Below are 7500 nucleotides of genomic sequence, written 5' to 3' on the forward strand. Positions count from 1 at the left end.
CTCTTGCCCTTTCGGACCTGGTCCCTGTGACTTAATTTCCGCCTTTTGCTCAATCGTTTCCCCATTTATAATTAATTTTAAAAATCTGGTTACTCAGTTCTGGTTTACCAGTTCCCTCTTCGGACTTAGTTTTTGGTTAATCATTTCCGGTTCACCAGTTCCCGTTTTGGACTTAGTCTCTGCGGGCCGTTTCTCATCTTTTGGTTCATCAGTTCCCCTCTTTTAATAATTTTTTGGCTGCTTTCGTTTGATCATTTCCCTGCCTTCTGGGTAACTTTTCCACCTTAGGACTTCATCGCCGCACATTGTTTTCGACTTCTGGTTGATCATTTCACCCCTTTTAATCATTTTTGTAACTTTTGGTTAACCATTTCACCCAGCTTCTGGTTAACCATTTCCCCTTTGGGACTTAGTCTGTGAGCATTCTTTTGGGATTCTGGTTAACCATTTGCCAATTTTTAAAAAATGTTGCCACTTTTGTTTAATGCTTTCTGGTCAACCTTTCCCTCTTTCAGACTTCACCGCGGCACATTGCTTCAGCCTCCTGGTTAATCATTTCACCCCTTTTAATCATTTTTGCAACTTTTGGTTAACCATTTCCCCCAGCTTCTGGTTAACCATTTCCCCTTTGGGACTTGGTCTCTGAGCATTCTTTTGGGATTCTGGTTAATCATTTGCCAATTTTTAAAAAATGTTGCCACTTTTGTTTAATGCTTTCTGGTCAACCTTTCCCTCTTTCAGACTTCACCGCGGCACATTGCTTCAGCCTCCTGGTTAATCATTTCACCCCTTTTAATCATTTTTGCAACTTTTGGTTAACCATTTCCCCCAGCTTCTGGTTAACCATTTCCCCTTTGGGACTTGGTCTCTGAGCATTCTTTTGGGATTCTGGTTAATCATTTGCCACTTTTTTAAAAATGTTGCCACTTTTGTTTAATGCTTTCTGGTCAACCTTTCCCTCTTTCAGACTTCACCGCGGCACATTGCTTCAGCCTCCTGGTTAATCATTTCACCCCTTTTAATCATTTTTGCAACTTTTGGTTAACCATTTCCCCCAGCTTCTGGTTAACCATTTCCCCTTTGGGACTTAGTCTCTGAGCATTCTTTTGGGATTCTGGTTAATCATTTGCCAATTTTTTAAAAATGTTGCCACTTTTGTTTAATGCTTTCTGGTCAACCTTTCCCTCTTTCAGACTTCACCGCGGCACATTGCTTTAGCCTCCTGGTTAATCATTTCACCCCTTTTAATCATTTTTGCAACTTTTGGTTAACCATTTCCCCCAGCTTCTGGTTAACCATTTCCCCTTTGGGACTTAGTCTCTGAGCATTCTTTTGGGATTCTGGTTAATCATTTGCCACTTTTTTAAAAATGTTGCCGCTTTTGTTTAATGCTTTCCCTGCTTTGTGGTCAACCTTTTCCCCTTTAGGACTTCACCGCGGCACATTGCTTCAGCCTCCTGGTTAATCATTTCACCCCTTTTAATCATTTTTGCAACTTTTGGTTAACCATTTCCCCCAGCTTCTGGTTAACCATTTCCCCTTTGGGACTTGGTCTCTGAGCATTCTTTTGGGATTCTGGTTAATCATTTGCCACTTTTTAAAAAATGTTGCCGCTTTTGTTTAATGCTTTCCCTGCTTTCTGGTCAACCTTTTCCCCTTTAGGACTTCACCGCAGCACATTGCTTTAGCCTCCTGGTTAATCATTTCACCCCTTTTAATCATTTTTGCAACTTTTGGTTAACCATTTCCCCCAGCTTCTGGTTAACCATTTCCCCTTTGGGACTTAGTCTCTGAGCATTCTTTTGGGATTCTGGTTAACCATTTGCCAATTTTTTTAAAATGTTGCCACTTTTGTTTAATGCTTTCTGGTCAACCTTTCCCTCTTTCAGACTTCACCGCCGCACATAATTTTCGACTTCTGGTTGATCATTTCACCCCTTTTAATCATTTTTGCAACTTTTGGTTAACCATTTCCCCCAGCTTCTGGTTAACCATTTCCCCTTTGGGACTTAGTCCCTGAGCATTCTTTTGGGATTCTGGTTAATCATTTGCCACTTTTTTAAAAATTTTGCCGCTTTTGTTTAATCGTTTCCCTGCTATGTGGTCAACCTTTTCCCCTTTCAGACTTCATCGCCGCGCATTGTTGTCGACTTCTGGTTAATCATTTTTCCCCTTTAAATCTTTTTTTGCCACTTTTGGTTAACCATTTCACCCAGCTTCTGGTTAACCATTTGCCCCATTTTACTGAATTTTTCCGCTTTGGTTTAATCATTTCCCTGCTTTCTTGTCAACCTTTTCCCCTTTTGGACTTCGCCGCCGCACTTTGCTTTTGCCTTCTGGTTAAACATTTCTCCCCTTTTAATCCTTTTTCCCACTTTTGGTTCACCAGTTCACCCAGCTTCTGGTTCACCATTTCCCCTTTGGGACTTAAGTCTCTGAGCATTCTTTTGGGATTCTGGTTAACCATTTGCCACTTTTTAAAAAATGTTGCTGCTTTTGTTTAATGCTTTCCCTGCTTTCTGGTCAACCTTTTCCTCTTTCCGACTTCATCGCCGCACCTTGTTTACGACATCCGGTTAAACATTTCTCCCCTTTCAATCCTTTTTGCCACTTTTGGTTAAGCAGTTCAACCAGCTTCTGGTTAACCATTTGCCCCTTCTTACTGAATTTTTCTGCTTTTGTTTAATCATTTCCCTGCTTTATGGTCAACCTTTTCCCCTTTAGGACTTCGCCGCCGCACTTTGCTTTCGCCTTCTGGTTAATCATTTCACAACATTTTAATCCTTTTTCCCACTTTTGGTTAAACAGTTCACCCAGCTTCTGGTTAACCATTTGCCCCTTTGGGACTTAAGTCTCTGAGCATTATTTTGGGATTCTGGTTAACCATTTGCCACTTTTTAAAAAATGTTGCCGCTTTTGTTTAATCGTTTCCCTGCTTTCTGGTCAACCTTTTCTCCTTTAGGACTTCGCCGCCGCACTTTGCTTTCGCCTTCTGGTTAATCATTTCACCCCTTTTAATCCTTTTTCCCACTTTTGGTTAAACAGTTCACCCAGCTTCTGGTTAACCATTTGCCCCTTTGGGACTTAAGTCTCTGAGCATTCTTTTGGGATTCTGGTTCACCATTTGTCCCTTTTTAAAAGATATTGCTGCTTCTGTTTAATCCTTTCCCTGCTTTGCGGTCAACCTTTTCCTCTTTCAGACTTCATCGCCGCGCATTGTTTTCGACATCTGGTTCAACATTTCTCCCCTTTTAATCCTCTTTCCCACTTTTGGTTAAGCAGTTCACCCAACTTCTGGTTAACCATTTGCCCCTTTTTACTGAATTTTTCTGCTTTGGTTTAATCATTTCCCTGCTTTATGGTCAACCTTTTCCCCTTTAGGACTTTGACGCGGCACATTGCTTTCGCCTTCTGGTTAATCATTTCACCCCTTTTAATCCTTTTTCCCACTTTTGGTTAAACAGTTCACCCAGCTACTGGTTAACCATTTCCCCTTTGGCACTTAAGTCTCTGAGCATTCTTTTGGGATTCTGGTAAACCATTTGTCCCTTTTTAAAAAATGCTGCTGCTTTTGTTTAATGCTTGCCCTGCTTTGCGGTCGATCATTTCACCCCTTTTAATCCATTTTTGCCACTTTGGGTTAAACAGTTCACACAACTTCTGGTTCACCATTTCACATTTCGGAACTTTTATTCCCACCATTACTTTGGGCTTCTGGTTCATCATTTCACGCTGTTTTACAAATCTTTGCCGCTTCACTTTTAATCCACAAACCGTGGCTCGCTTTCGGGTGGGGGGGGGGTAGCGGGTTTGGGCCGGGCACTCGACATCCCGGTGTGCGACCGGGTTCGTTCTGGTACCGCTCGGTGCCCCTCGTCCTGCTCTTGCCGCGGAAGCAAACCAGACGACCGTCGGTCTCACGCCCGAGGGGAGAGGAGGCGGAAAGCGGTTTGCAGCCTTTCGCTGTACCTCCGGCGGGCAGCGCCGCACCTCCGAGTGCTCGGTACCGTTCGCTGCGCCTCGTCCGGCCGCACGCAGCGAGCCAAACCCGGAGGAAATCGGCCTGTGCCTTCTCGAGATATGGGCCTCCGGGTGGGACGGACAAACCGGGGCCCCGAGCTCGCTTTCGGCGGCCCGGCACTCGACTTCCCGGTGTCCGAACGTGATCCTTCCGGTACCCTTCGGTGCCCCTTGCCCGACTCCAGCTCCCGTGCTGAAGCGGAGTCGGTCGGCCTGACGGCCGCCGAGTTAGCCAGCGGAAAGCGGTGCGCAGCCTTTCGCTTGCAGCTCCGGCGGGCAGCGCCGCACCTCCGGCTGCTCAGTGCCGTCCGCTGCTCCCCTTCCGGCTGCACGCAGCGAACCATACCCGGAGGAAATCGGCCTCGGCCTTCCGGAGATATGGGCCTGCGAGTGGGACCAATAAATCGGTGCACATTTCCGGCTCGGTTTCCGGCCTCGGCACTATCAGTTCACGCCGTCCGACCGACGTCGTTCTGGCACGGTTCCGTTGCTCCTTGATCCGGTCCAGCCACGGTAATCAGCCGAAGATGGTGGGGGGGGGACACATTGCCCGCCGAGTTAGCCGGAGGAAATCGGCCTCGGACTTCCTCAGATATCAGCCTCCGGGTGGGACAGACAAACCGGGGACCCGAGCACGCTTTCGGCGGCCCGCTGGTCGACTTCCCGGTGTGCGACCGGGTTCGTTCCGGTACCGTTCGCTGCCCCTCGTCCTGCTCTAGCCGCGGAGACAAACCCGACGACCGTCGGTCTCACGCCCGCGGAGGGAGGTGGCGGAAAGTGGTTTGCAGCCTTTCGCTGTACCTCCGGCGGGCAGCGCCCGACCTCCGAGTGCTCGGTACCGTCCGCTGCGCCTGGTCCTGCCGCACACAACGAGCCATACCCGGTGGAAATCGGCCTGTGCCTTCCAGAGATATGGGCCTCCGGGTGGGACGGACAAACCGGGGCCCCGTGCTCGCTTTCGGCGGCCCGCTAGTCGACTTCCCGGTGTGCGACCGGGTTCCTTCCGGTACCGTTCGCTGCCCCTCGTCCTGCTCTAGCCGCGGAAACAAACCCGACGACCGTCGGTCTCACGCCCGCGGAGGGAGGCGGCGGAAAGTGGTTTGCAGCCTTTCGCTGTACCTCCGGCGGGCAGCGCCCGACCTCCGAGTGCTCGGTACCGTCCGCTGCGCCTGGTCCGGCCGCACGCAACGAGCCATACCCGGAGGAAATCGGCCTGTGCCTTCCGGAGATATGGGCCTCCGGGTGGGACGGACAAACCGGGGCCCCGAGCGGTGGCACCCTGCTCGCTTTCGGCGGCCCGGCACTCGACTTCCCGGTGTGCGAACGTCATCGTTCCGGTACCCTTCGGTGCCCCTTGCCCCACTCTAGCTCCGGTGCTAAAGCGGAGTCGGTCGGTCTCACGGACGCCGAGTTAGCAGGCGGAAAGGGGTGCGCAGCCTTTCGCTGTCACTCCGGCGGGCAGCACCGCACCTCCGAGTGCTCGGTACCGAACGCTGCGCCTCCTCCTGCCGCACGCAACGAGCCATACCCGGAGGAAATCGGCCTCGGCGTTCCGGAGTTATCCGCCTCCGAGTGGGCCTGACCAAGCGGGGTGAACTGGAAATCATTAACCAACGTACTTCCATGTTTTCACCCGCAGAGGGCAGCACTCTCTTCTCCGTTTTAAACTGGGCCGACCCGGCTCCGTTTCGAGACCCGGCACTCGACTTCCCGGTGTGCGACCGGGTTCGTTCCGGTACCGTTCGCTGCCCCTCGTCCTGCTCTAGCCGCGGAACTAAACCCGACGACCGTCGGTCTCACGCCCGCGGAGGGAGGCGGCGGAAAGTGGTTTGCAGCCTTTCGCTGTACCTCCGGCGGGCAGCGCCCGACCTCCGAGTGCTCGGTACCGTCCGCTGCGCCTGGTCCGGCCGCACACAACGAGCCATACCCGGAGGAAATCGGCCTGTGCCTTCCGGAGATATGGGCCTCCGGGTGGGACGGACAAACCGGGGCCCCGAGCGGTGGCACCCTGCTCGCTTTCGGCGGCCCGGCACTCGACTTCCCGGTGTGCGAACGTCATCGTTCCGGTACCCTTCGGTGCCCCTTGCCCCACTCTAGCTCCGGTGCTAAAGCGGAGTCGGTCGGTCTCACGGACGCCGAGTTAGCAGGCGGAAAGGGGTGCGCAGCCTTTCGCTGTCACTCCGGCGGGCAGCACCGCACCTCCGAGTGCTCGGTACCGAACGCTGCGCCTCCTCCTGCCGCACGCAACGAGCCATACCCGGAGGAAATCGGCCTCGGCGTTCCGGAGTTATCCGCCTCCGAGTGGGCCTGACCAAGCGGGGTGAACTGGAAATCATTAACCAACGTACTTCCATGTTTTCACCCGCAGAGGGCAGCACTCTCTTCTCCGTTTTAAACTGGGCCGACCCGGCTCCGTTTCGAGACCCGGCACTCGACTTCCCGGTGTGCGACCGGGTTCGTTCCGGTACCGTTCGCTGCCCCTCGTCCTGCTCTAGCCGCGGAACTAAACCCGACGACCGTCGGTCTCACGCCCGCGGAGGGAGGCGGCGGAAAGTGGTTTGCAGCCTTTCGCTGTACCTCCGGCGGGCAGCGCCCGACCTCCGAGTGCTCGGTACCGTCCGCTGCGCCTGGTCCGGCCGCACACAACGAGCCATACCCGGTGGAAATCGGCCTGTGCCTTCCGGAGATATGGGCCTCCGGGTGGGACGGACAAACCGGGGCCCCGAGCTCGCTTTCGGCGGCCCGCTAGTCGACTTCCCGGTGTGCGAACGTCATCCTTCCGGTACTCAACCGTGCCCCTTGCCCCACTCTAGCTCCGGCGGTAAAGCGGAGTCGGTCGGTCTCACGGACGCCGAGTTAGCAGGCGGAAAGCGGTGCGCAGCCTTTCGCTGTCACTCCGGCGGGCAGCATCGCACCTCCCAGTGCTCGGTACCGTCCGCTGCGCCTGGTCCGGCCGCACACAACGAGCCATACCCGGAGGAAATCGGCCTGTGCCTTCCGGAGATATGGGCCTCCGGGTGGGACGGACAAACCGGGGCCCCGAGCGGTGGCACCCTGCTCGCTTTCAGCGGCCCGTCACTCGACTTCCCGGTATGCGAACGTGATCGTTCCGGTACCCTTCGGTGCCCCTTGCCCCACTCTAGCTCCGGTGCTAAAGCGGAGTCGGTCGGTCTCACGGACGCCGAGTTACCAGGCGGAAAGCGGTGCGCAGCCTTTCGCTGTCACTCCGGCGGGCAGCACCGCATCTCCGAGTGCTCGGTACCGTACGCTGCGCCGCCTCCTGCCGCACGCAACGAGCCATACCCGGAGGAAATCGGCCTCGGCGTTCCGGAGTTATCCGCCTCCGAGTGGGCCTGACCAAGCGGGGTGAACTGGAAATCATTAACCAACGTACTTCCAGGTTTTCACCCGCAGAGGGCAGCACTCTATTCTCCGTTTTAAATTGGGCCGACCCGGCTCCGTTTCGAGACCCGGCACTCG

This window comes from Heptranchias perlo, unplaced genomic scaffold (genome assembly GCF_035084215.1).
Source record: "Heptranchias perlo isolate sHepPer1 unplaced genomic scaffold, sHepPer1.hap1 HAP1_SCAFFOLD_536, whole genome shotgun sequence".
NCBI lineage: Eukaryota > Metazoa > Chordata > Chondrichthyes > Hexanchiformes > Hexanchidae > Heptranchias > Heptranchias perlo.